This window comes from Puma concolor, chromosome B2, assembly GCF_028749965.1.
Source record: "Puma concolor isolate L17-30 chromosome B2, mPumCon1.1.hap2, whole genome shotgun sequence".
Lineage (NCBI taxonomy): Eukaryota > Metazoa > Chordata > Mammalia > Carnivora > Felidae > Puma > Puma concolor.
The window spans coordinates 82,894,747-82,922,144 of NC_141671.1; the positions used below are offsets into that span (position 1 = coordinate 82,894,747).

The 27,398-nt window shown below is 36.0% G+C and overlaps 1 long non-coding RNA gene, 1 other non-coding gene and 1 pseudogene across 2 annotated transcripts in view; 2 read left to right on the forward strand and 1 right to left on the reverse strand.

The window, feature by feature from the left end:
* The window catches only part of LOC147581085 (uncharacterized), a 591,397-nt gene that overhangs the window by 104,441 nt on the left and 459,558 nt on the right, over window positions 1-27,398 (forward strand). The gene's annotated exons all lie outside the window — the stretch shown is intronic.
* LOC112862144 (high mobility group protein B1 pseudogene) lies at window positions 11,343-12,065 on the reverse strand (annotated as a pseudogene).
* Window positions 12,792-12,898, forward strand: LOC112862946 (U6 spliceosomal RNA). Its single transcript, XR_003223807.1, has one exon. It is a non-coding gene; the product is annotated as a U6 spliceosomal RNA (small nuclear RNA).

Genomic DNA, 27,398 nt, shown 5'->3' on the forward strand with positions numbered 1-27,398 from the left:
CACACCACGTACCTGCTGAATTCTGTGGTTCAGGTTGTGCAGATTGTTTGTTAATCCTCAAATCAGTTTTCTAGGTGTGCAGGGTGGTTTAGTGTTGGTCTGGCTATATTTCATGGATGCAAGACACACAAAAAAGTTCCATGCTGTTCCCCTATCTTGGCTCCCCACTAAACAAATCAAAAAAATTTTTTAATGTTTATTTGTTTTTGAGAGAGAGAGAGATAGACAGACAGAGAATGTAGGGGTGGGGGCAGAGAAAGGAGACACAGAATCTGAAGGAGGCTCCAGGCTCTGAGCTGTCAGCACAGAGGCTGATGTGGGGCTTGAACTCACAGACTGGGAGATCATGACCTGAGCTGAAGTCTGGAGCTCAACGGACTGAGCCACCCAGGCTCCTCGAGAAAAGCCTAAAATATTTTTTGATAAACAAGAGTAGTGAAGAGAGACTGGTCCTACCAGGTACTTTACTGCATTATAAAGCTACAGTAATCAACATTATTTTTATAGTATAGAAACAGTATGTACTTTAGAAATTTATTTCTTTATATAATCTTTCAACATATAATAAATACAGAGTTTCAAACCAACTGAGTAATAATAGATTATTAAAAATGACATTGGGACAATTATCTAATTATTGAGACCAAAGAATTACTGTTTAGCTTCTCCTTCATATGATTGATCCTAGATAGATTAAAGAAGTCCTAAAAAATGTAGTAGAAATTAATGTGTATATAATTTTGGGATGGTGAAAAATTTTGAAGATATTAAAACCTTAAAGATTGATAATTTATCTACAGGAAACATTTTAAACTGATTAATTTTTTTAAATGTTTATTTATTTTTGTGACAGCACAAGCTGGGAGGGGCAGAGAGAGAGAGAGAGAGAGAGAGAGAATCCCCAGCAGGCTCTGTACTGTCATCAGACAGCCCAATGTGGGGCTCAAACCCACAAATCGTGAGATTATGGCCTGAGCTGAGGTCAGACAGTTAACCGACTGAGCTATCCAGGTGCCCCTAAAACTTCTGAATTTTAAACACACTCCAAACACATAAATTAAAAGAAAAATGGATGGCTCTTATAACAAAAATAACAGAAAATAACAAATGTTGGTGAGGATGTGGAGAAACTGGAAACTTTGTCCACTATTGGTGGAAGTGTAAAATGTTGCTGCTGCTATGAAAAACAGCACAGCAGTTCTCCCAAAATTCAGTATCGAATTACCAGGGTGCCTGGGTGGCTCAATGATTTAGGCATCTAACTCTTGATTTAAGCTTAAGTCATGATCTTATGTATCCTGGGTACAAGCCCCATATCAGGCCCTGCACTGACAGTATGGAGGCTGCTTGGGATTCTCTCTGCCCCTCTTGTGCTCTCTCTCTGTCAAAAATAAAGAAAATAAATTTAAAAAATAAATAAAAATAGAATTACCATGTGATCCAGCAATTTTACTTCTGGCATATAGTCAAAAGAATTGTAAACAAGGACTTGAAAAGATATTTGTATACATAGCAGCATTATTCACAATATCCAAGGGGGTGATGGAACCCAAGTATCCATTGACAGATGAATAAACAAAGTGTGGTGTATACTTTGGAATATTAGTTACCTTAAAATAGAAGGAAGTTCTGACACATGCTACAATATGGATGGACATTGAGGGCATGTATGTGGGTGAAATAAGCCAATCACAAAAGCACAATACTCTATTTATTATGAGATATCCAAATTCATGGTGACAGAAATTAGAATGGTAGTTGCCAGGGGCTGGATGAGGATGAGGGGAATTGGGAGTTATTGTTTAATGGGCACAGAATTTCAGTTTTGTAAGGTGAAAGTCTCCTGGAGATGGATGTGCTGATGGTTGTACAACAGTGTGAATGTACTTAAGGTCACCAAAATTGTACACTTAAAAATGGTTAAGATGGTAAATTTTATGTTATGTGTATTTCACCAAAATTAATAATAATGATAATAATAATAATAGGAATGGTGACACTTATCTGGATTTTATTTACACTCATCTTTCTTTTATTAGCTAAATGACTTTAGGCCAATTTGTTAAACTCTCAGTGTCAAACTTTTTTCATTATATGGTTACTTTGAAGACTCAGTGAAATAATTCCTGTAAAGTGGGTTTTACAGTGCATGGAACATAGTAACTGCTCAATAACTGGATGCTGCCTACTATTATGTTAAAAGTCAAATGATAAACATATATTATAGATGTATAGAGTTGATGTGTAAAGAACTTTTAACAAATGAGTGAGAAAATGATACTGCTCCCAGAGTTTGTGGACAAAGGACATGTTAGGCATTTTGGTTTTCAAGGAATAAAGGCATTTCCAGGTTAGCTTTGATTAGGGACTTTTTGAAGAATAAATAAAAGAGATAGAGTCGCACAGAAATCCAAGAATAGGAGAAACAGCCCAAGATTAGAAATAGATCTAAGGGAGTTCGGGGGATTCGGATAGTAGAATCTCCATATATCTCCTCTTGTTTAATCTATGTCTCATTTCTTCTTATCTAATAAATCGTTGCTTCGCACATTTATCCATTTTGTCAACATCACAGATTTTGCTCACTCTTGGTTTGTGCTTCCTTATATCTTTGATTTTTTTTATGACTCCAATTTGCTTTTAGTTGTTCATGGATCTTAGAGCATTTTCAAGCTTCATTTCCTATGGCTAATAGCCTAATTTTTCTCCCATTTATTCAAATCAAATTATTAAAAATGGAATCTGATTGGAATTTTGTTTGTTTTAAGAATCTTATTGGACCTTTCTTTGTTTCTGGCAAAGTTTTTTCTTACCATGTTGTCTTCAAGCTCACTGTTCAGCTGACTTTTGGCTGCCTTTATATTACATGATCAGCTGTAGTCTAATCAACTGTGGTCTGGGTGCAGATTTCTGTGTGGAACAAAACAGACCATCTAGGGCTGTCTCTTCTGAAGTGGCATTTTTCTTTTTTTACTTTTCTTTTTATTAATCACTTTTGTAATGACCAGATTGTTGAGCTTTTCTAGTTGACGATGAACTCTTCCTTCAGTGTTTATGTCTGCTTTTAATAGTTTCTCCCTAACTGTTTCCATCACCTTGTTCACAAGCTGCTAATCTGTTATCCAATTTTCCATCTGTAAATCAGAACTGGGCAAAAGTGCAGTGGGAATGTAAGATAACCAAACTAGCAAACTTGATTTACCATAATTTATAGAAAACAATAAGTCAATGAACTTTGCATTGGGGTAATTTTTGTTTTTGTTTTTGTTTTGTTCATTTGTTTGTTTTTTGAATATGTACATGATACTGGTGCAGGGGCTTTTGAATTACTTCAGGTTTGTTCTGGGTTCTGGAAAAATGAGGTGGCTAAAGTCTATTAGATTTAGTGTAAGTTTCTCATACATTTGAGCTGATGTGACACCTTTATTCACAGTGTAACATATTCCTTTATGTATTATTTTCTTCAGCATAGTGCCTTTCTGTGAATTGTTTCCTTTTCAGTTAAAAAAAAAATAAGCCAAATTTTCTTGTTATCTTTTGGTTAAGGAAGGGAGTACTTTTTTTCAGGGAAAACAATTAAAAGTAATATAGAACTCTACGGTGTGAAATCAAGATGATCTTTTTATGCAAATACTACCTTAAAGTTTTTAACCATCTGTTCTTAATTGTGCTTGTGGGAGATTATTCTCATATTCTAAGAGACGTATTGTGAATGCTTAGGTGTGTATCTAAGACAGCTCAAGAAAGTAGGGATCAGCATCATGTATGTTAAAAATTTGTCAAAGGAAAAATTTTTACCTGGATTTGTGCATGAAAGATGGAAATGGAAAGAAAAATACATAAATTTTCTATTTCAATGGTGGAAAGGTAAACCATTGTGATTCTATTCGGGGGCCCACATACATGCATATCATGTAGTAAGACAATAGCAATAAACTATTTCTATTTTTTCTTGTTTGTTATAAATTAAGCCTTGTTGTTTTCCAGGACCTTCAGTGATTTTAAAGGAAGATAACACAAATATGGATAGGGGCATGTGGTTGGCTCAGTCAGTAAAGCATCCAGCTCTTGATTTCGGGGCAGGTCATGATCTCACCATTCATGAACTATAGCTCTGCATCGGGCTTTGTGCTGACAATGTGGACCCTGCTTGGAATTCTCTCTCCCTCTCTCTCTCTCCCTCTTTCTGCCCATCGCCCACTCCCACCACACACACACACACACACACACACACACACACACACACACTCTCTCTCTCTCTCTCTCTCTCTCTCTCAAAAAATACAAACATGGACAAAGTATAGCCTCTATCCCACCTATACCTGGGGAAGTCAGTATATTTTTAATGTAAAAAATTGGTGGTAGCTTGCAAAGGAAGACTCCCTGAAAACTCTCAGAATGAATCTTGAGTCTTGGAGTGCTAGTACCAAGTGGGTAAGATGCTGGGACAACAGAGTCAACAGTATTTCTGGATTGCACATTAAATGCAGAATACAGAAAAGGATATAATACTGGTTCCAGTTTTGGGTCATGTGATTTATGTATAGTCTGATGGATTTATAGATGGGCAGAGAAATATCAATGGTATCAAATATTGTTAAGATTGTCAGTTTGACTGCAGACAAGCAGCATAAATAAACCTCTGTCCAAGTGGGAATTTGTTCTGTGGCTTTTTCTCTCTTTCCAACTCAGCAAAATCACAAGAAAACCATAAAATCCAAAAAGACCTTGGAGATCAAATACGCACATTTTATAAATTAAGAAATGGGGGGTTTAGAGAGGTTGAACAAGTTGCTCTAGGTAACCCAGCCAGAGAGTGGTTGAATCAGGATGGGAAGCCAGATTTGTAGTGAAATTGACATTTTGATATACCGCATGGAACTTTCACCCTGTTGTGCTTGTGGAAATAGTAAATCATTCCACACTGTACTACTAAAATAACTATTTGTTACTATTTCTTGAGGCTTAAAATTGTTGTTTGTTTGTATTGGGCAGCCTTAATGGTTCTTCTCATACATAGAGAATTTATGACTGAGTCTTCTCCTTGTATGTTTTAAAAGGTGATCAGAGGTTATTAATGGACGTATTGTGGGACCAGTATCTTGCTTTGTGTCAGAGTAAGCAGATGAAATGTGGTTGTGTAATCGCTGTGTGTTGGTAATGACTCTAGACTGCAAGCTAAAACATCTGGATTATGGTCCCACTTCTGCATTAATTAACTGTGTGTTCTGAGTCTTAATTTCCTCATTTGACCAAAGAAGCCTTCAGTTAAATAATCTCTAAGATCCCCATAAACTGAAATATATAATATTCTAGATCAGGAAAAAGTTAGGGAAATTTTAGTCTACACTTATAACAGGGCTGATATGGGCTAAAGATTTGAAAAAAGTCTAAGTCTACTTCATAACAATTCACTAAAAAATTGTCCAACTCTTAATTTCATACTGGATTTTGGATTTTCTTACTCACAAAATTATTAACTTGAACTTTCAAGCAGTAAGAAGCAAGTACATCTGTCTTTATAAATGCATTATAACTATACTGAACTCACTGTACCACTAATAAACGTGCTCCCATGCTTACTGGCCTTTGCACATATTGTTTTCCCTGACTACCATTCCTTCTACCTTATCTTGGCTCTGGCCTAGCAAACTCCTACCTTTCCTTTAAAATCCATCACAAATGTTACCTCCTTGAGAAGAGTCCTATAACTATCTTGCTTGTCAGTCAAACCAGTATTTATTGTTTCCCTACTATGTGCAAAGAATTCTGTCAGTAGCTAAGGATGGTCACAGCTCCAGCTCTCATACCTTAGTAAGGAAGGTTGACATCAAGTAAATAATTATAAGTAAACAGTAATTACAGCAATACAAAATAATGTGAGGGAAAAGCATGGAGTGTTCTTGGAAGGTCTATTGGGAGGAACTAAAGTCAGGCAGCATTGGTGTCTCTCTTCTCTGGATTCCCAAAGCATTTTATTGCATATCTCTACTGTGACACCAGTATTAGAAGTTAAGTATCTATCTCTTTTAAGCCTGTGTTGTAGCTACTAGACACATATAGCCTTTTAAATTTAAATTTAAAAGTAATTAAAGTAAAATAAAATAAAATAAAATAAAATAAAATAAAATAAAATAAAATAAAAATTTATTTCCTCAGTCACAGTAGTCACATTTCAAGTGCTCAGTAGCTACATTTTCTAGTGGCTGTCATATTGAACAATGCAGATAGAGAATATTCCCATCATCACAGAAAGTTTTATTGAACAGTGTTGCTCTAGACTACGAATTCTCCAATATCAAATATTGTGTTTCATTTGTCTTTGTATCCCTAGGGCCTGGAACAGTTATTTACATAACAGAAGCTCAATACTGATTGATTGATTCATTTACTTAAAAAATATTTGTGTATATGCCTATTATATGGCAGGTACAATTCTAGGTATTGAAGGTAAAATAGTGAACAAAAAATAGTTTCAACTTCCATGGAGCTCACATTTTAGTGGGGTTGAGAAGAAATGGACAACAAACCAAGAAGCAAATATATAATCTATCAGATAGTGATGAATACTATGGAGAAAAATCAAACAGGTTAAGTTACATATCAAGTAGCAGGAGGACAAGGCTTGGGTGTGATGGATTGACTTTTTATATAAAGTGGACAAGAAAGGCCTCATTGAGGAAATGAGTCATGTAGAGGGAGCAGCAAACGATGTCCCTGAGGCAGGAGTGTGTTTGACTTGTTCCAGGAACAAGGAGGAGACTGGTGTTCCTAGAGTTGAGTGAGTACTGCAAAGCATCATAGAAATGATAGTGGACAGCAGAGTAAGGAGCAGGGCTTTTGATACTCCAAGTGAGATGGGAAAATATGGGACTTGTTGAGCAGAGGAATGAAGGGATTAGAATTATGTTTTAAGTGTGATTGATCCAGCTGTTGCATTGGAAATAGACTGAAGGGGTTAAAGCCGAAGACCAGTGAAAGGTTTTAAGGTAGGGGAAAAGAGCAGCTTGAATGGGTGGTGATCATGAAGGTGGTTGAGTAGTGTCCACATTTTGAATATACATCAGGCACTATATGCTGATGGATTGGATGGGAATTGGGAAGGGAGGAAAGAGTCAGGGATGACTCCAAGCATGTTGGCCTGCGCAAGTAGAAGAATGGACTTTGCATCAACTGAAGTGAAGGCTGGAAGTTGTAGACTGGGTAGGAAAATCAGGAATTTGGTTTTGGAAATATTAAGTTGAAACATCTGTTGGGCATGAGTTATATACTGGTGTCTGAGGTCCAGCTAGAGGTATAAATGCTTGTTGACTGACTAACTGAATGAGTGAATGAAAAATTACTATCTTAAAATAGCAGTTCTGAATGTGAAGCTGCAGGGTTTAGATGTGGGGAATAGTTTGTACACAGACAAGACAAATTTCAAAGACGAGGCCTTAGAATGTGAACAAGCTGTAGATGTGTGGCCAAATAAGTAAGATTGATTAATACATTCCTATGATTATTATTCGAACAGGGATTTGGGGATCTTAAATTCAAAATATCCTCTGGTTCAGAAGATGGGGCAGGATGTGTTAGTTTCCTATGGTTGCTATGACAAATGACTACAAAGTTAGTAGCTACAATAATGCAAATTTATTATTTATAGAGGAGCAAGTCAGAAATTTAAAGTGAGTCTCAGGCTAAAATCAAGGTGTATGCCAGGCTGTGTTTCTGTTTAGAGGTTCCAGGGGAGAATTTGTCTTTCTCACATTGTAGCACTCTCTGGCTCTCCTGCATCTCTCTTTTACTTATAAGAACCCTTGTAACTACATTGAGCTCACCTGAATAATCCAGAATAATCTCCCCATCTCACAGTAGTTGATTGGCAATCTTAATCCCATCTGGAACCTTAATTCTCCCTTGCCATGTAATATAATATATTCACAAATTCTGGGGATTAGGATGTGGATACCTTGGGAGAGGTGATGTCTTGAGTTCTTTCTTTTACTGCCAAAAGATCAATATACAATAATAGAAGTGATTGAGAGGATGTCTAAAGTATAAACAAACTCCAATTAGACATCCTCTCAAATGCTTTTATTACTATATATTGATCTTTTGACACTAAAAGCCAAAAGAGGCTGAGAAAAGCTAAGCAAAGAACAATTTGAACAGGAATCCACATTTATATGAAGTTCTGTTTTCAATTAACTTAAGAATATTTATGGTATTTGTAAAAACAAACTCAGACCTAAGAATATCATGCTGGAGGGTATATATGTGTGTGCCTGTATTTGTGTAATTACTCCATATAAACATAATTATTGGTTATAAATTTTATGTAAAATCATATTAAATGAATACTAGAGTTTGTTCTATGCTACTCTCAGGATTTATTTTTGGTCGTTTATGTATACCTTAGATTTATAAGGGCCTTATTTTCTGAACTTAATCTGTAAAATGCAAATGTCCTTATGGGTCATAGGATTGAACATTTGAGGCTGAGAGTATCCTGGAATAACTATTGTATTTTGTTGGTCTCAGAAGTGTTAAATCTTATTCTGAAATGTGTCTCCTAGTCATTGTCACCAACATTCTCATGGCTGCCTTTTCAGCCCAGGCCAGGATGGCTGTTATCAGTTTTCTAACTGGTGCTACTCAGGTGAATCTGGAGGCAGAGAGTAGAGTGGGTTAAGAGAGTGTTCTGGAATCAAATTATCAGAGTTCAGTCTTATTTTGGCTACTTTCTAGATGGATGGCTGTAGACATTTACCTCACCTCTGTAAACCTCAGTGTCCTGTCCTGTACAATGGGGATAGTACTGATTGCATAGAACTGTTATGGGGTTTATATTAAATTAGGAGTTAATGAACTTGACTAAGACAGCAAATTGTGAACTTACTGATTCTCAGATCCAAATCTATCTCTTGTTGTCCTGGCTTTTGATAATTGAACTGGACCCTTTGCCAACTGATGCAATGGTAGGTTTGTTAATAGAGTGTGCTAGAAGGGTCCTGCAAGGCATAGTAGAGGATGAAGCTTTTCTTCCCAGTTTTTGGGTCTTTTTTTTCCTCCTAAGGCCCAGCTATCGGTATGTGGGAAACCCAGTGGAGGTCACCCTCCAGTGAGTTTCTCTGGCACTGCAGTGGGCAGTTTTCTATATGCCATCTCTGACCTGCCCATATTCCAGCAGGCAGCTTCCATTAGACGAGCTTTGGCCTATGGTATCCCAGCAAATGTTACTGGCATCTCAGTGAACAGCTTCCTATGAAAGAGCTCTAACCCATGTTATCCCAGAAATCCCTGCTACCCAGCAGGCTCTAATCACCTTCTCCAAGGCTGAGGTGTGAATCTCAGACTGGTATTTAATAAATACCAGTAGGGTTTATTCTAGGATGACAGAGACGGTTTAACTTTATAAAATCTGTAATTAGCCATGTTAACATATTGACAGAGAAAAATATGCTCATCTTAAGTTAACAAATCTTAAAAAAAAACTGTGAATAAAAAAAAGATGTCTACATAAAACTTAATGTGAACTTCACATTTAATGGTGAATTAATTAGAAGCATTCTCTTAAAGTCAGAAATAATTTAAGATGCCTGCTGTCACCACTTGGATTTAGCATTGTACTGGATGTCCTAGCTAGCTCAATATGACATGGAAAATAAATAAGAGGTATGGGGAATAGAAGAATAAGAAACCAAATTGCCATTGTCACAGATGATATAATTATATACATATGAAATTTAAGGGAATCTAGTAGAAGTAATCAGAATTCATCAAGGAAAATGCTTACAAAACTGTACATTAAAATTAATGGCACTTGAGTACCATCAGATACAATAGATTTAGAAATGTAATTTTAAAATATCCTATTCTTTTAGTCACAGAACTATAAAATATGCGAGATTAAATTTAACATAATATACATATGACTTTTATAGAAAAATTTATAAAACATTATTGAAGAATATATACAAAGACCTAAATAAATGGAGAATAAAGCCATGTTTTTGGGCAGGAAGTCTCAGTATTATAAAATTTTGATTCGCCCCAAAATAATTTATAAAAGCAAAGCTAGTTCAATCTAAATCTTAAGTTTTTTCAGAACCTGTCAAGCTGTTTCAAAAATTTATGTGGATGAATAAGGGGCCACGAATAACTAAAGGAAAACACTTGAAGAAGATTAAAGAGAATGAACTTACTCTATCATTATTAAGAGTTGTTATAGGGGCACCTGGTTGGCTCCGTAACCCAAGATGGGTTAAACATCCAACTTCGGCTCAGGTCATGATCTCAGGTTCATGGGTTCGAGCCCTGCATCGGGCTCTGTGCTGACAGCTCAGAGCCTAGAGCCTGTTTTGGATTCTGTTTCTCTCTCTCTCTCTCTCTGCCCCTCCCCAACTCATACTCTGTGTCTGTCTCTCAGAAATAAATAAACATTAAAAAAAAATAAAATAAAAGAGTTGTTATAAAGATACAGTAATTAAAATGTGTTGTATTAGCAGAAGGTTACACAAATACATCCGTGTAAACAGAACAGGGAGCCTAGAAACAGCCATGTGTGTATATGAAAAATTAACCTATGAGAGTAGTGGCTTTCTGGTCAATGGTGAAAGATAAGATGATGGTGAGGCAATGGACTAGTCATACAGGAGAAATAAATTTGTAGGCCTACCTCCCACCATACACAAAAATTCATCCTAAATGGATTAATAACATAAAGACAAATTGAAAAATATAAAAAAGTAATGAAAACAACTATGATGTTGGAAGTTAAGAAAAGAGCTCTTACACAAGACTTGAGAAGCACAAAGCTTAAAAAGATTATTAACTTTAGCTATTTAAAACAAAAAAGATCTGTACATAAAAGGCCATAAAATGAAAAGATAAACCCTATACTGGGTGAAAATATTTGTAATCCAAGCAACCAATAAAGTATTAATAAATATATGTATTAAATAAAACTTTAAAAGCAATAAAAGGGAAATATTTCAATAAAGAATGACAAAAGATATGAAAAGTCAATTAATAGAAGAAAATTTTAAGACCGATAAATAAACAGTTGTAAATCCTCACTGATAGTTATGGGTAATGAAATTTAAAACAAAATGGGGCAACATTTCATTAACAAGTAGATTGCTAAAACTTAAAAACTGATCATATGATGTGTTTTGCAATAATATCAGAACATAAGAACTTTCAAAAACTGCTGGTCTTAGGATACATTGGTGCCTCTGCTTTGTTTTGTTTTGTTTTATTTTTACATTTCAATTTTTTTCTTTAAGGGGAGTGAGTTGCATATGGGGGAGGGTTAGATGCTTTATAGACAAGGAAAAAAAACTAATAGAACCAATTTATTCATCATAATCTTCATATTCATCTTCTTCATCCTCCTCCTCCTCTTCATACTCTTCATCCTCCTTGTCTTCCTCCTCTTCTATTTTTTTCTTGCTTTTCCCAGCCTTGACGACTTCCTTTTTTGCCGCATCAGGCTTTCCTTTTTAGTTTGATATACAACAATATCCTTTTCATGTTTTTCCTTCAGCTTAGCAGCCTTCTTTTCATAAAGCCACTTGTCATCTGCAGGAGAGTTACTCCATATCTCTCCCAGTCTCTTTGCAATATTGCCAACAGATAGGTCAGGATGCTGTCCTTTGAGTTTTGGCCGATACTCAAAACAAAACAAGAAAAAGGTTGAAGGAATCCCTTTGGGAGCATCGGGATCCTTGATCTTCTTTTTTGTTTCCTCTTTAGGGGGGACATGAGTTTTCATTTCTCTTCCATAATGGGCCCTATTTGCTTTTGCCACGTCTTCAAATTTTCCTTTCTCTTTGGAACATGGTCTTCCATCTCTTTGAGCACTTAGAAAACTGAGAAGTTGGCTGAAGCATCTGGGTGCTTCTTCTCGTGTTCCTCTCATCAAGTTTGCATACAGAACGCATATGATGACATTTTGTATCTTGGCTTCTTAGGATCTCCTCTGCCCATGTTTAATTATTTTCCTCAGCCAGGCACTAAGTCACCCAGTGCCTGTCTGGTTCTCACTTGCCCTGTCACTGTCTCTATGGAGCTCAATGTACTGTGGTGTCTGTGTCTGGTGAATGTACTTTGGAAAGTAATTTAATAATCAATGTCTATGGACTTGAGAATGTATACACACTACAAGATTACATTTCTACTTTTAAGTTATATATTGTGGTTGAACTCTCAAATGAAAAGGCATTCTCAAAATTATCATTGCAGCCTTGTTGTACTAACAAAAATTGAAAGGATCATAATTGTGCAAGAATAAGGAAATAGATAAATTAAGAAGGATGTATTAGAATATTAACAATTTTAAAAATGTACTGGAAGAGTTCATGTCAGCATTCTGTGATTCTCTTACGGAGGTAAGGGATGGTATCTCTAACACTTTATTCATATCTTTATTTATTTGTATCTGCTACATTTTATTTTATAAATATCTGAGGCAGATATTGCCAAATATCAACATTTGTTAAATTGAGGGAAGGGTGCTTCATATTTTGTTATATGGTTGAGACTTGAACAATGTAGTTTTGAACTGTGCAGGCCCACCTTTATGCGGACTATTTCAATAAACACAGTACAGAATGTAAGTGTATTTTCTCTTCCTTATGGTTTTCCTAATAACATTTCGTTTTCTTTAGCTTACTTTATTGTAAGAATACAGTGTATAAGACATATAACATGCAAAATATGTGTTAGTCAACTATTGCTGAGGTTTCTGGTCAGGATTAGGCTAAAATCATTAAGTTTTTGGGGAATCAAAAGTTACACATGGAGTGCTTGCTTCGGCAGCACACATACTAAAATGAGAATGATGCAGAGAAGATTAGCACGGCCCCTGCACAAGGGTGACACACAAATTCTTGAAGTGTTCCATATTAAAAAAAAAAAGTCATATATGGGTTTTTGACTGTATGAGGGTTGGCACTTTTAACTCCCACAAGTTTCAAGCGTCCACTGTATTATTATCTGTACTATTCCATATGTATGAAATAGTTCATAGTTAAAATTAAAATATTTATTTAAATGAAGGCAATACTCAAAATGTTAAGGTGTTTACCTATTCTTTATTTTGCCCCACTGCATAAGTTTGAGACTGTGGCTGTAATTTTAGATGGAGTCTTAAGTCTCAGTACTAAGAGAAGATATCTTGCTAATGATCATAAAAGAAGGGATTCTTAATCTTGGTTTCATTAGTGCTGTGCTCTAATTAACTAAGCTAACTGTCCACAGGTGACGACATTTATAAACAAATAAAAACCTTTGCTTGATGAGTTTGGACACTCATATGATTAAGATAAGGAACAGCTGTATTGCTTGTGGGACCAAGAATAAGATGCTGTTAACATTGCTAGTCAATCTGACATGAAAAATGTTACATAGTATAGAACATTTGGGCTATTAACATCTAACTATCAAATAAAATTTTAAGTTGCATTTTTTATTGAGAAGATAGTTAGCAGTGGTTTGTTTTAATTTAATTTTTATAAAACAACTATGTGTGTAGAGTTGAAAAAACAGTAACTTTGAAGAGAATTTGAGGACTTTGAAAAGAAGAAAAGAATCTCTTTTCTGCATTTACAGATATTTCAGAAATCCCATTTCATTTGTGAGGGTTAGGTTTCTAAAAATCTCATGGCAAGACAATTTCTTAAAGTTTTATTTATTTTTTGGTTATGGGACTTAAGGACCTAAGAGAAATATAGGGTAGGAATAACAACATTTATAGAGTAGATACGTCAAAGCTTATATATACATACGCATGTGTGCATATACTTATGCATATACAATATGTATAATTTAAGTGATACTAAAATATAAAATGCAACAAGAAAGTTAATGATATTATTCATAGTTTTTTTTGAGTAATAGCAAATATTGAATTGGTTTCATTTATTTTTTATTGGAAAGGGAGGGAGCTGGCTTCTCCTACTCAAACCATGGTTCTTTACTCTCTCATCATTCAGATTGAGGTTTGAATTTAGTTGTGCATTTGTGGCTTTGAGGGATTTTGATGGCTAAGCATGGCTAATTGGCCCTGTTGAATGGTTTAGACACTTCAGAAGACATTTTCTGAAGTAACTTTTGGTTGTATAAAGTATGATCTTTGGGTAAGGTTGTGTTGGATTGATTTTAGAGTATGCTAAAATGCTAAAGTTGGAAGTTTTTAGAATAATTTCCCCATCATTATTCCCCCAAAGCAGTAACAGAAAGGAGAATGAGGAAAGAGAGATCTGTGCCTTCTCAGAGACAATGCTATGGTTCTTGATCATCTGATCGATGCTAGTTACAGAAGAGGCCCAGCAATGCCCACATATTAGATTTGGAATTGTCATGGTCACTGAAAATGTTTAGAGAAGGAAATTCTCTAAACTTATGTAAAGGAACATAATGTAAAAGGAACTTATGGTCAGAGAGGGAGAACTCTAAACATATCTGACTGCATTAAACCATAGAATTATAGAATCCTATGTTATTAAAGCTGGAAGAAACCTTAGAAGTTTTCTAGTTTAACCTTTTCATTTTTCACCTATCGTAGAGATACTTAAAACTGTGTCTAAAGGCACCATTGGCTCAATTCTTTTCTAATTTATTTTGACAGTCATAACAGTCAAACCAATTGTGTGTAAAAGAGACACAGAGACAATTTCAATGGGATATTAACCTCTTGATACATTATTTTAAATATCAGTCATAAAAAAGCCAAGGTTTAGAAGCCCAGCTTATGGCTTATGTCATCCTGCATATTTTAAATGCACCATAGTTGGAATTTAAATGCCAAATTGTCTAGATATCTTATACTGCCAAATATGCTTTAAATAGACAAGAACTATGCTATTTATAACCTCAGAACACCATGAAAAACCTCATTTTCCTAAGTGTGAAGTGTGGAAGCTAGGATGAAAGAGAGTGTTTCACTTGATTTATAAGCTTTAAAATATTAAAAATAAGGAACTCCAAACCAAGACCTGGCTTCCAACATTTGATGAGTATTTATTTGATGAGTATAAACTATCTCTCTGGAAAAACTGCCTCATTCTGGTTAAAAATTTTTTTTTCAAAGTGTTCTCAAAAATGGTCTTCCAAGTAGGTGTGAGTAGTTCACAAAGTGGGAAAATTCACCAAGAGAAATTTTTAAAAGCCCACGAAGTTTTTCTGGAGAAAAATGGAGAGAACCTCTGGAGGATGTATATATGAGGTAAAATAGAACTTATAGGAAACACAGAAATCCTTTCAGGCTTCCAGGTCACTGCGCACTTTTTTCTGACAGAAAGCAAGATGGAATTTAATATTCAAAAATTTTGTTAGGGGAGATGGCTATGAAAAGAAATAAAAGAAGGTGTCCTTAGAGGCCGAGAGACTCATTAATTATGAGGCAAACCTGGGGCTCCTGGGTGGCTCCGTCGATTAAGCGTCTACCTTTGGCTCAGGTCATGATCTTGCGCTTTTGAGTTCAAGCGTCGTGTCGGGCTCTGTGCTGACAGCTCAGAGCTTGGATTCCACTTCAGATTCTGTGCCTCCCTCTCTCTCTGCCCCCTCCCCCACTCACACTCTGTCTTGCTGTCTCTCTCTCAAAAATAAATAAAGAATAAAAATAATAATAAAAAAGAATAACTATTAAAAAAAATATGAGGCAAAACTGACTTTAGGTGAAAGAGAGAAGAAAGGTCAGCAGAAGCATCCTAGATTGCTGTGCAGTCTGAGGAAGGTTCATCAAGGCCTTGAGCCCAAGTGGGACAATAAAGGAGTCTTATTATCTCCCAGGATCCAGGAACTCATCTGCCTGAGTAGCCCTGCTGCACATGGTCAATGGGAGATAGCTGCCTGTGGGAGTACAGACTTGGGGCAAGGACTCAGAAGGATTTCATAGAATAGCAGCTGGCGCTGTGGATCAATTTCACTAATAGGATGTCTGCATGATGAATTCTTATAGCTGCTACATCAAACCAAAATTATGGGCTAAATTATGAAACAGACAGTTTAATCTGCTTTCTCCCCACTTTTCTTTCTTCACCACATCTCTTTTCCTTTATAAAGTGTTTCTTCTTCCCTACTCCTCTTAGACATTTAGTTACAGCCTTTGAAATATCTTCTACTCTGGGAAAATGGTTTGTTCCTGCAAAATATCTAATATTCACAGTAGGGCAAAATTCCATGTTCCTTAAATATTTTGCTTTTGTATCCCCTAAAAGAATAAAAAAAATGATCAACTTGCTCACAAATTCTTGGTTTGGAGTGCTTTCTTTTTAATATTTTAAAGCTTATAGATTAAGTGAAATATTCTCTTTCATCCTACCTTCTCCACTTTGTACTTAGGAAAATGAGGTTTTTCATGGTGTCCCATAGATTATAAATAGCATAGTTCTTGTCTGCTTAAGGCGTGTTTGGCAGTATGTGATATGTAGACAATTTTGCATTTAAATTTCAACTATGGTGTATTTAAAAGATGCCAGATAGGAGAGTGTCCCAGATGGCAATGTAGAAAGACCCTGAACTTATCTCCTCCACTGTCTGAAGAAGAACTGAGGGCTGACTGAACAACTTCTCACAACGAAAGATAGAGAGGCCATATAGAGAATGGCAAGAGACACACACATAGAGAGAGAGAGAGGGTAACAAAGGGAACCTCTACACCCAATTCTGCAAACTGCAATACAGAGGGATAGTACTGAGGGGCTGTGAGAAGATTAGTCATCCTTGGAGCACAGAAAAAAGCCACAGTTTAAGAGAGAAGATAGAATGAATATAAAGTTTCTACCATTAGAACCTTTCCTGCCAAACCTTGGAGGAGGTGGTGAGCATGATGGTTTATGATTCCCTTCCACCTTGACAGTGTGGATGAGAGCATAGTCTGGGCACACGAGTTGGCTCACTGCCTCACTGAGCCCCAAGTCCCTAGCCCACACCAGCACAAGCCATCCCACCAAAGTGGCCTCAGTGCAGCACACACTGAGATACCCCTGGTGAGCTCTCATTATAGCTCTAGTCAACATGTCAAGGTAACACAAGAGCAAAATACCCTGGAACACTCCAGGCCCATACCAATTTGGCTCCAAATGACTCACCAGGGTGTCTCTGCATGGAATATCCCAATACCTCCTTGCCCATTTGCCTTGGCTCTAGCTTCCCTGCCAGGGTGCACCTGTGTGGAGCAACCTGGGGCACACTGACTTGTACCCATTTCAGCTTTAGCTGTCTTGCCAGGGTGGGTGCCTTCTGTGTGTCAACCCATGTATGCTTCAATTCTGGCCATCCCAACAGGGAAGCCCTATCATGGAGTGCTCTGATATTCCCAGCCCATGCAGCCACAACTCAAGCCAGTTAGCCAAAGTCACCAGGCACACATAGTCTACATAGGGGATGGCCAGATAAGACCATTCCTTCAAGTTTAGGAGGAGTAGCTGTTCCACCTAATTCATAGAAACAAGCACAGAAAGTCAAGCAAAATGAGACAGAAAAATATGCTCCAAACAAAAGAACAAGACAAAACCTTGGAAAAGGAACTAAATGAAACAAGGATAACCCATCTATCTAATAAACATCTCATAAATCTACTTAATAAAGAGTAATGGTCATAAAGATGCTCATTGGACTGGAGAGAAGAATGGATAAACTCAGTTAAACTTCAACAAAGAGATAGAAAATATAAAAAAGAATCAATCAGAGTTGAAGGATACAATAACTGATATGAAATATATACTAGAGGGAGTCAAGAGTAGAGGATGCAGAAGAATGGATCAATCTGGAAGCTATCTGGAAGACAGGGTGTGAAAAGCACCCAATTGAATAGCAAAAAGAAAAAAGGTATGGGCACCTGGGTGGCTCAGTTGGTTAAGCGTCCGACTTTGGCTCAGGTCATGATCTCGCAGTCCTGAGTTTAAGCTCTGCACTGGGCTCTGTGCTGACAGCTCAGAGCTTGGACCTTCTTTGGATTCTGTGTCTCTCTCTCTTTCTCTGACTTCCCCACTCTCTCTCTCTCTCTCTCTTTCTTTCAAAAATAAATAAACATTAAAAAAATTAAAAAAAAGAAAAATGGTAAAAAAATTAGGATAGGTTAATGGATCCCTTGGGCAACATCAAACAAACAAACAAACAAACAAACAAACAAACAAACAAACAAACACTTGTATTATAAGGGTCCCTGAAGGAGAAGAGAGAGAGAGGAGAGCAGAAAACTTGTTTCAAGAGATAATAGCTGAAAATTTTCCTAACCTGGGGAAGGAAACAGATATCCATGTTCAGGAAGAACAGAGAGTTCCAAACAAGATGGACCCAAGGAGATCTAAATATAGTAATTAAAACGTCAAAGATTAAAAATAAAGAGAATTTTTAAAGTAGCAGGGCTTAAACTCAAGGACCGTGAGATCATAACAAAAGCTAAAGCAGTTTGCCACCACTAATGATAAAGGGATTTCTTTAAGTGGAAAAGAAAAGGCCATAACCAGAAGCAAGAACATTTATAAGAGGAAAAATTTCATGAGTAAAAGCAAACATACAGTAAAAGTAGTAGAGCAATTGCTTATAATGCTAATATGAAGGTTAAAGCACAAAAATAGTAAAATTGATTACATCTAAAAATTTGTTAAGGGGACTCACAAAATAAAAAGGTGTAAAATATAACAATACAAATGTGGAAGGGGGAGTAAAAATGGAATTCTTTTAGAATGTATTTGAACTTAAGTGGCCATTAACTTAATATAGACTGCTATATACTTAAGTTGTTATATTATATAACAAATATATAACAAATATTAACAGACATAAAGGGAGAAGCTGACACTAATATGACAATAATAGGGGATTTTAACACCTACTTACATCAATGGATAGATCATCTAGGCAGACAATCAATAAGGAAACGATGTCTTTGAATGATACATTAAACCAGATGGGCTTAACCGATGTATGCAGAACATGCTCTCCCAAAACAAAACATTCTTTTCAAGTGCACATGGAATATTCTCCAAGATAAATCACATGTTAAGTCACAAAGCAAGTCTTAATGAATTTAAGAAGATTGAGATCATATCAAGCATCATTTCCAGCCATGGTATGAAACAAAAAGAATCAATCACAAGAAATAACTAGAAAGAACTAAGGAGGCTAAATAACATGCTACTAAACAACCAGTAGGTCAATGAAGAAATCAAACAGGAAACAAAAAACACATGGAGACAAATAAAAATGAAAACACAATGGTCAAAAATCTCTGAAATGCAATGAAAGCATTTCTAAGAGGGAAGTTTATAGCAATGCAGGTCTACCTCAAAAACAACAAAAATCTCACTTCAATAATCTAAACTTAAAGCTCAAGGAACTAGAAAAAGAAGAATAAATAAACCCCAAAGTTAGTAGAAGGAATGAACTAATAAGTAGTAAATACCAGAGTGGAAATAAATGAAAAAAGAACAATAGAAAAATTCAATAAAAACAAGAGCTGGTTCTTTGAAAAGATCAACTAAATTGATAAACCTTTAGCCAGACTCATGAAGAAAAAAAGAAAGGACCCAAATAAGTAAAATCAGAAATGAAAAAGGAGAAGAGAAATAACAACCAGTATCACAGAAATAAAAAGATTATAAGAGACTACTACAAAAAAATTGTATGCCAACAAATTGGACAACCTAGAAGAAATGGACAAATTCCTGGAAACATGCAATCTTTTAAAACGGAATTAGGAAGAAATAGAAAATATGAATCAATTGTGAGTAATGAAATTGAAGTGGTAGTCAAAAAACTCCCAACAAACAAAAGTTTAGGACCAGATGGATTCACAGGTGAATTCTACCAAACATTTAATGAAGAATTAATACCTACTTTCTTCAAGCTATTCCAAAAAGTAGAAGAGGAAGGAAAGCTTCCAAATACATTCTACAATGCCAGCATTAACCTGATACCAAAACCAGACAACACTACAAAAAAAGTGAACCACAGGCCAATATCCCTGATGAATAGAAATGCAAAAATCCTTGACAAAATGTTAACAAGCTGCATTCAACAATACATTAAAAGGATCATTCACCATGATCAGGTGGGGTTTATTCCAGGGATGCAAGGATAGTTCAGTATTTGCAAATTAATGTGATACACCACATTAACAGAATGAAGACTAAAAATCACATGATCATCTTAATAGATGCAGAAAAAGCATTGACAAAATTCAACATCTGTTCATGGTAAAAACTCAACAAAAGTAGGTTTAGTGGGAACATACCTCAACATAAAAAGGTCGTATATGACAAACTCACAGCTAACATTATACTCAGTAGTGAAAAACTGAGAGCTTTAACAAGACAAGGATGTCCACTCTTTCCACTTTTATTCAACATAGTACTGGAAGTCCTAGCCATAGAAATTCGAAAAGAAAAATAAGAAAAGTTCTTTGAATTAGGAAGGAAGAAGTAAAACTGTCCCTATTTGCAGATGACATCATATTGTATATAGAAGAGCTAAAGACTCCACCAAAAAAACTGTTACAAGTAATAAATGAATTCAGCAAAGATGCAGGATACAAAATTAATATATAGAAATTTGTTGTGTTTCTATACACTAATAATGAAGTAGCAGAAAAAGAAATTAAGAAACAATTCCATTTATAATTATACCCAAAATAATAAAATACCTCGTAATAAATTTACTCAAGGAGATTAAAGACCTGTACTATGAAAACTATAAAACACTGATTAAAGAACTTGAAGATGACACAAATTGAAAGATATACCGAGCTCATGGGTTGGAAGAATTAGTTTTGTTAAAATGTCCATACTATTCAAAGCAATCTAAAGGTATAATGCAATCCCTATCAAAATACCAAGAGTAGTTTTTACTGAACTGGAACAAATAATCTTAAACTTTGTATGGAACCACACAAGAACCCAGATAGCCAAAACAATCTTGAGAAAGAAGAACAAAGCTGGAATTATCACAATCCCAGATTTCAAGATATACTACAAAACTATAGTAATCAAGATGGTATGTTACTGGCACAAAAATAGACATGAGATCAATGGAACAGAATAGAGAGCCTAGAAATAAACCCGTGCTTATATGGTCAATCTATAACAAAAAAGGCAAGACTATGCAATGGGGAAAAATCTCTTTAATAAATGGTGCTGGAAAAACTGGACAGCAATATGCAAAGGAATGAAGCTGGACCACTTCCTACACCATGCACAAAAATAAACTCAAAATGGATTAAAGATCTACATGTGAGACCAGAAACCATAAAACTCCTAGAAGAAAATATAGGCAATAATTTATTGGATATTGGCCTTAGCAACATTTGTTTGATTTGTGACCCAGTGTGTAATCTATTCAGGAGAATGTTTCATGTGCACTAGAAAAGAATGTGTATTGTGCTGCTTTAGGATGAAATATTCTAATATATCTGTTAAGTCTATCTGGTCAACTGTGTCTTTCAAAGCTATTGTTTCCATGTTGATTTTCTACTTATATGATATGTCTATTGCTGCAAGTGACAGTCCCCTATTACTATTGTATTGTTATCAATGAATTTCTTTATGTTTGTTATTAATTGATTTAAATATGTGGGTGTTTCAAGTTGGGGGCATAAATATTTACAGTTGTTAGATCTTATTGAATAGATCCCTTTATTATGATATAGTGCCTTATTCACCTCTTGTTACAGTCTTTGGTTTAAAATCTAGTTTGTTTGATATAAGTATCCAGTCTGGCTTTCTTTTGATGTCTATTAGCAGGATAGATGGTTCTCCACTATGGTGAATCATGATCAGTAAAGATCAAAGAGGTTTTTGCCTGCTTTCTCCTCGAGGATTTTGATGCCTTCCTGTCTTACATTTAGGTCTTTCATCCATTTTGAGTTTATTTTTGTGCATGGTGTAAGAAAGTGGTCCAGGTTCATTTTTTCTGCATGTTGCTGTCCCGTTTTCCCAGCACCACTTGCTGAAGAGACTGTCTTTATTCCATTGGATAGTATTTCCTGCTTTGTCAAAGATTAGTTGGCCATATGTCTGTGGGTCCATTTCTGGGTTCTCTATTCTGTTCCATTGATCTGAGTGTTCTTGTGCCAGTACCATACTGTCTTGATGATTACAGCTTTGTAGTATAGCTTGAAGTCTGGCATTGTGATGCCTCCTGCTTTGGTTTTCTTTTTCAAGATTGCTTTGGCTACTCGGGGTCTTTTCTGATTCTATACAAATTTTAGGATTATTTGTTCTAGCTCTGTGAAGAATGCTGGTGTAACTTTGATAGGGATTGCATTGAATATGTAGATTGCTTTGGGTAGTATCGACATTTTAACAATATTTGTTCTTCCTATCCAAGAGCATGGAATCTTTTTCCATTTTTTTGTGTCTTCTTCAATTTCTTTCATAAGCTATCTATAGTTTTCAGCATATAGATTTTTCACCTCTTTGGTTAGATTTATTCCTAGGTATTTTATGTTTTTTTGTGCAACTGTAAATGGGATCGATTCCTTGATTTCTCTTTCTGTCACTTCATTGTTGGTGTATAGGAATGCAACCAATTTCTGTGCATTGATTTTATATCCTACAACTGTGCTGAATTCATGAATCAATTCTAGCAGTTTTTTTGTGGAATCTTTAGGGTTTTCCATATAGAGTATCATGTCATCTGCGAAGAGTGCAAGTTTGACCTCCTCCTGGCCAATTAGCATGCCTTTTATTTCTTTGTGTTTTCTGATTGCAGAGGCTAAGACTTCCAATACTAGGCTGAATAACAGTGGTGAGAGTGGACATCCCTGTCTTGTTCCTGACCTTAGGGGGAAAGCTCTCAGTTTTTCCCCATTGAGGATGATATTATTGTTGGGTCGTTCACATATGGCTTTTATGATCTCGAGGTATGCTCCTTATATCCCTACTTTCTTGAGGGTTGTTACCAAAAAAGGATGCTGTATTTTTGTCAAATGCTTTCTCTGCATCTATTGAGAGGATCATATGGTTCTTGTCCTTTCTTTTATTGATGTGATGAATCATGTTAATTGTTTTGCGGATATTGAACTAGCCCTGCATCCCAGGCATAATTCCTGCATGGTCATGGTGAATAATTTTTTTAATGTATTGTTGGATCTGTTGGCTAATATCTTGTTGAGTATTTTTGCATCCATGTTCATCAGGGAAATTGGTCTATAGTTCTCCTTTTTAGTGGGGTCTCTGTCTGGTTTTGGAATCAAGGTAATGCTGGCTTCACAGAAAGAGTTAGGAAGTTTTCCTTCCATTTCTGTTTTTTGGAACAGTTTGAAGAGAATAGGTGTTCACTCTTCCTTAAATGTTTGGTAGAATTACCCTGGAAAGCCATCTGGTCCTGGACTCTTGTTTTTTGGGATATTTTTGATTACTAATTTGATTTCCTTATGGTTATTGGTCTGTTAAAATTTTCTATTTCTTCCTGTTTCAGTTTTGGTAGTGTATATGTTTCTAGGAATTTGTCCATTTCTTCCAGATTGCCCATTTTATTGGCATATAATTGCTCACAGTATTCTCTTATTACTGTTTTTATTTCTGCTGTGTTGGTTGTGATCTCTCCTCTTTCATTATTGATTTTATTTATTTGGGTTCTTTTCTTTTTCTTCTTGATCAATTTTGTATCAATTGTATCAATTGATCAATTTTGTATCAATTGTGTATCACTTTTGTTAATTCTTTCAAAGAACCAGCTTCTGGTTTCATTGATCTGTTCTATTGTTATTTATTTATTTATTTTTTTGGTTTCAATAGCATTAATTTCTGCTCTAATCTTTATTATTTCCTGTCTTCTGCTGGTTTTGGGTTTTATTTGCTGTTCTTCTTCCAGCTCCTTAAGGCATAAGGTTAGGTTGTGTATCTGAGATCTTTCTTTCTTCTTTAGGAAGGCCTGGATTGCTATATACTTTCCTCTTATGATTGCCTTTGCTGCGTAGTTGGGGGTACTTTTTAGTGTAGGTCCACAGTCCTCTGTTATCTTACCCCACATATCTTATAAAAGAACTGCTGAGGATGGCTAGGGTGGCCTAAGGCTTATTTTAATTGAGTTGGGAGTCTTGGCAAAACAGATGCTTCCTAGCTAACCCCCACTCAACTGCTAGGGCATATAGTGGCACACAATAGTGCCATTTGCCATTATATGCCCTAAGAGTTGAGTATTAATTAACACAGAACACTTAATATATTGCATTTCCTCTTAGAATATTCTCTCAATTCTTGAAGTATACTGGTATCTCGAGATGTTTATTAGCTACAGATTGGCTGCCACTTATCACTCTTAGGCTCATTCCCACCCCTACCCCCCCTCAGCAGAGGCTGTTGCATTTTCACTAGCTGATTTTATTAGTTTGTCTGTCCTTAGTTGTGACCCAGGGAAAAATGGATTGTTTTCAATATGCTGAAAGCATTCCTAATTTTCTCCGGGTGAGTGTCCACATGTAGCTTCCAATTGGAACAGTGATGGGATAATACATTTTAATTATGGTGGAAATTTGAAATTGTGGGATTTGTGGAATTAAAATAGAGAGAAACTCCATATAGAGAATATATATCATTTTTCCTCAGACATTATTATTTCAATCTTTAAAAATTTTTTTTAAAAAATGTGTATCTAGGGGCGCCTGGGTGGCTCAGTCGGTTGAGCGTCCGACTTCAGCTCAGGTCACGATCTCATGGTCCATGAGTTTGAGCCCCGCGTCGGGCTCTGGGCTGATGGCTCAGAGCCTGGAGCCTGCTTCTGATTCTGTGTCTCCCTCTCTCTCTGTTCATTCTCTGTCTCTCTCTGTCTCAAAAATAAATAAAAACGTTAAAAAAAATTAAAAAAAAATGTGTATCTATTTTTGAGACAGAGAGACAGGGACAGAGTATGAGCAGGGGTGAGGCAGAGAGAGAGGGAGACACAGAATCCAAAGCAGGCTCCAGGCTCTGAGCTGTCAGCAGAGATCCAGACATGGAGTTGGAACTCATGAACCATGAGATCATGACCTGAGCTGAAGTTGGGTGCTTAACCCACTGAGCTACCCAAGCATCACCATTATTTGATTTTTCATCAAGTGTTTCTTATTCTCTTCTATATTGGTTATGGTTTATACAGATGGTTTATTCAGTCATTTTGTTTTCATCTGTGGCTCAAGGACATCTTGGCATTTGCTTCTATTTTCCACTAATGCTGCATATTGCTATTACTAAGTTTATAGTCTAAGCTTTTGTTTGGGCAAATGATCTGATTTTTCAATAGAGTAGGATTCAGTGCCACTAATATACTTTAAAATAACATTTTAAAATTGCCTTTTTCCCCCTACTTAGATGTTTAGTTGCTTTACCAGCATACAATTTCTTATGGATAAGATTTCCATTTAACACCATGATTTAGATTAAATTACTTTCTTAAAATCACATCACTCCCATAGTCTACTTAGTTTTCTAATTCCCATATGTTCCACTATTGCTGAAGCAACTTCATCTATATAACGTGACTGAAGAGTCAGCCTTCATTCACAACACAGCACAATCTGTTAAAGTGGTAAATATTACCCATTTCTATTATTAGAGCTGAAATGGAATTTTCTCTTGCTGCATTTTCAAGATGTGACATAATTAGATAGCAAACATAGAAAAGTCAGAAATAGTGGAAGCTAACGGATGTCATCAGTACCAGGGAAGCTTGAATTCAGCCTGTCTTGCTTGGCTCCTGACTCGTTCACACAACGCCCCCAGGCCATCTCATTCTCTGTTTGAATTATAGGGTGCTATGTGAGCTTTGCAGGTACTGAGGTAAGGAAGCGTGAAGCAAGGTTTCCAATTCTATATTGGTTTTCAGACTGAATGAGAACAGGGAAATTCTCGCTTGATGTTTCAATTCCCTTCAGCTTCCTACAGACACCCTTTCCCAGCTCTGAGAAGTAGCTGAGTAGTTCTTCATTTTATCTGGAGAGGCTTCTGACTTCTCCCTTCTTTATTAACTACAAATCAGAATTGTAAACAAACAAATAACTGTCCTTGTTGCAGAATTGTTATTGTAATTAGTGCAGTATACAATTCCTGGCAGAAACGAGGGTGGAATGGGTGAATGTGTGTGTGTGTGTGTGTGTGTGTGTGTGTGTGTGTGTGTGTGTGTGTGTAGACCTCACAAAAGTGATTGAAGAATGAACTGGGCTAACTGGAGAAAACCTAAAATGAATCATTTTTTTAAACAAAAACTTATAAGAGTTTTATAGTTAAAAATCAAACTTACCCGGGGCCTAAGAGTTTATTAAGGGAAAACTTTTATATCTTCAACAGGGCTATTAACATTGTAGTGTACCAGCTAATGCCTACATTGAGTGCATCAGTGGAATTAAACTCAGGTTCCCTGACATTCAAGTTGTGCATTAATCACTGATGCTGCGTGGTCTGGCTTATCTCATTCCTTAAATAGTTTCCTACTCTTTATGTTATTATTAGGTCATAGTATATTGAGAATTCTAGGTAAACTTAATAGGGTAGCATGACTTGATTTGTTTTAATAAACTTTAGATAAAATTGCTGGTTTCACTAGACTGGTCTGATTTGCAATTCCCCATGAAATTCTTCCTTTTGACTCATACATTTTGGAGTAAGGAAAGATGCAAAACTCTTGTTTTCCTTATAAGGTGTATGTGGGTAGTGAAAAGAGGCCTGAATAGACTCTCATGAGCCAAACCTTCTCATAGACCTTTGCCCATAATGAACCTTCTGACCTCAGGTGGATTATGTAATCTCTCAGCAACCTGTTTGTTTCTATCATATGCATAATTATAGGGGATGGAATTTATGATCTTTCTTTATGATTTTGGTATGGCTGAAAATCCATAAGATCTGAACAAGAAACACCATTGGAGTTCTGTATGTTTGGCATTGTTCTTTGACTTACTTTGTGAGTGAATAACAGGAACACCAAAGATTTTTCATTTCTTTGTTGATGCTCAACAAACCATGTTGAGATTATGTCTCTTTTGGTAGGAAGAGGAAAGACTAAATGAGTGATTTCCTTATTTGTTGAGATGTTCCCAGCATGTTAACCACACATGACAGTAACCTTTTCAAATTGTTTCTGTCTTTCTTGGTGACAAAGTGACTTCATTTTATAGGTAGTTCACAGGTATCTCAGAGGCCTCTGGAGCAACCATTAGTAAAAAGACATGACGACTCCTTTCTAGATCTGATGTATAAGGGTTTGTATTCCCAGCTCTTTTCCAGAGTTTAGGGCAATGATCAAATCAAACATTTTATGTGTGGTTATAAGAACTCACCTATAAAAGTATACACTAATATCTGAGAATGCTTGTATTGTTGCTAGGTAAATGATTCCCTACCTTAAACCTTCCTCGTTGCACAAAAATGTTTTGACCAAAAGTGTTCATATCTTGAGCTTGATTCAGACCTAGTCTAAGATGAAACTTT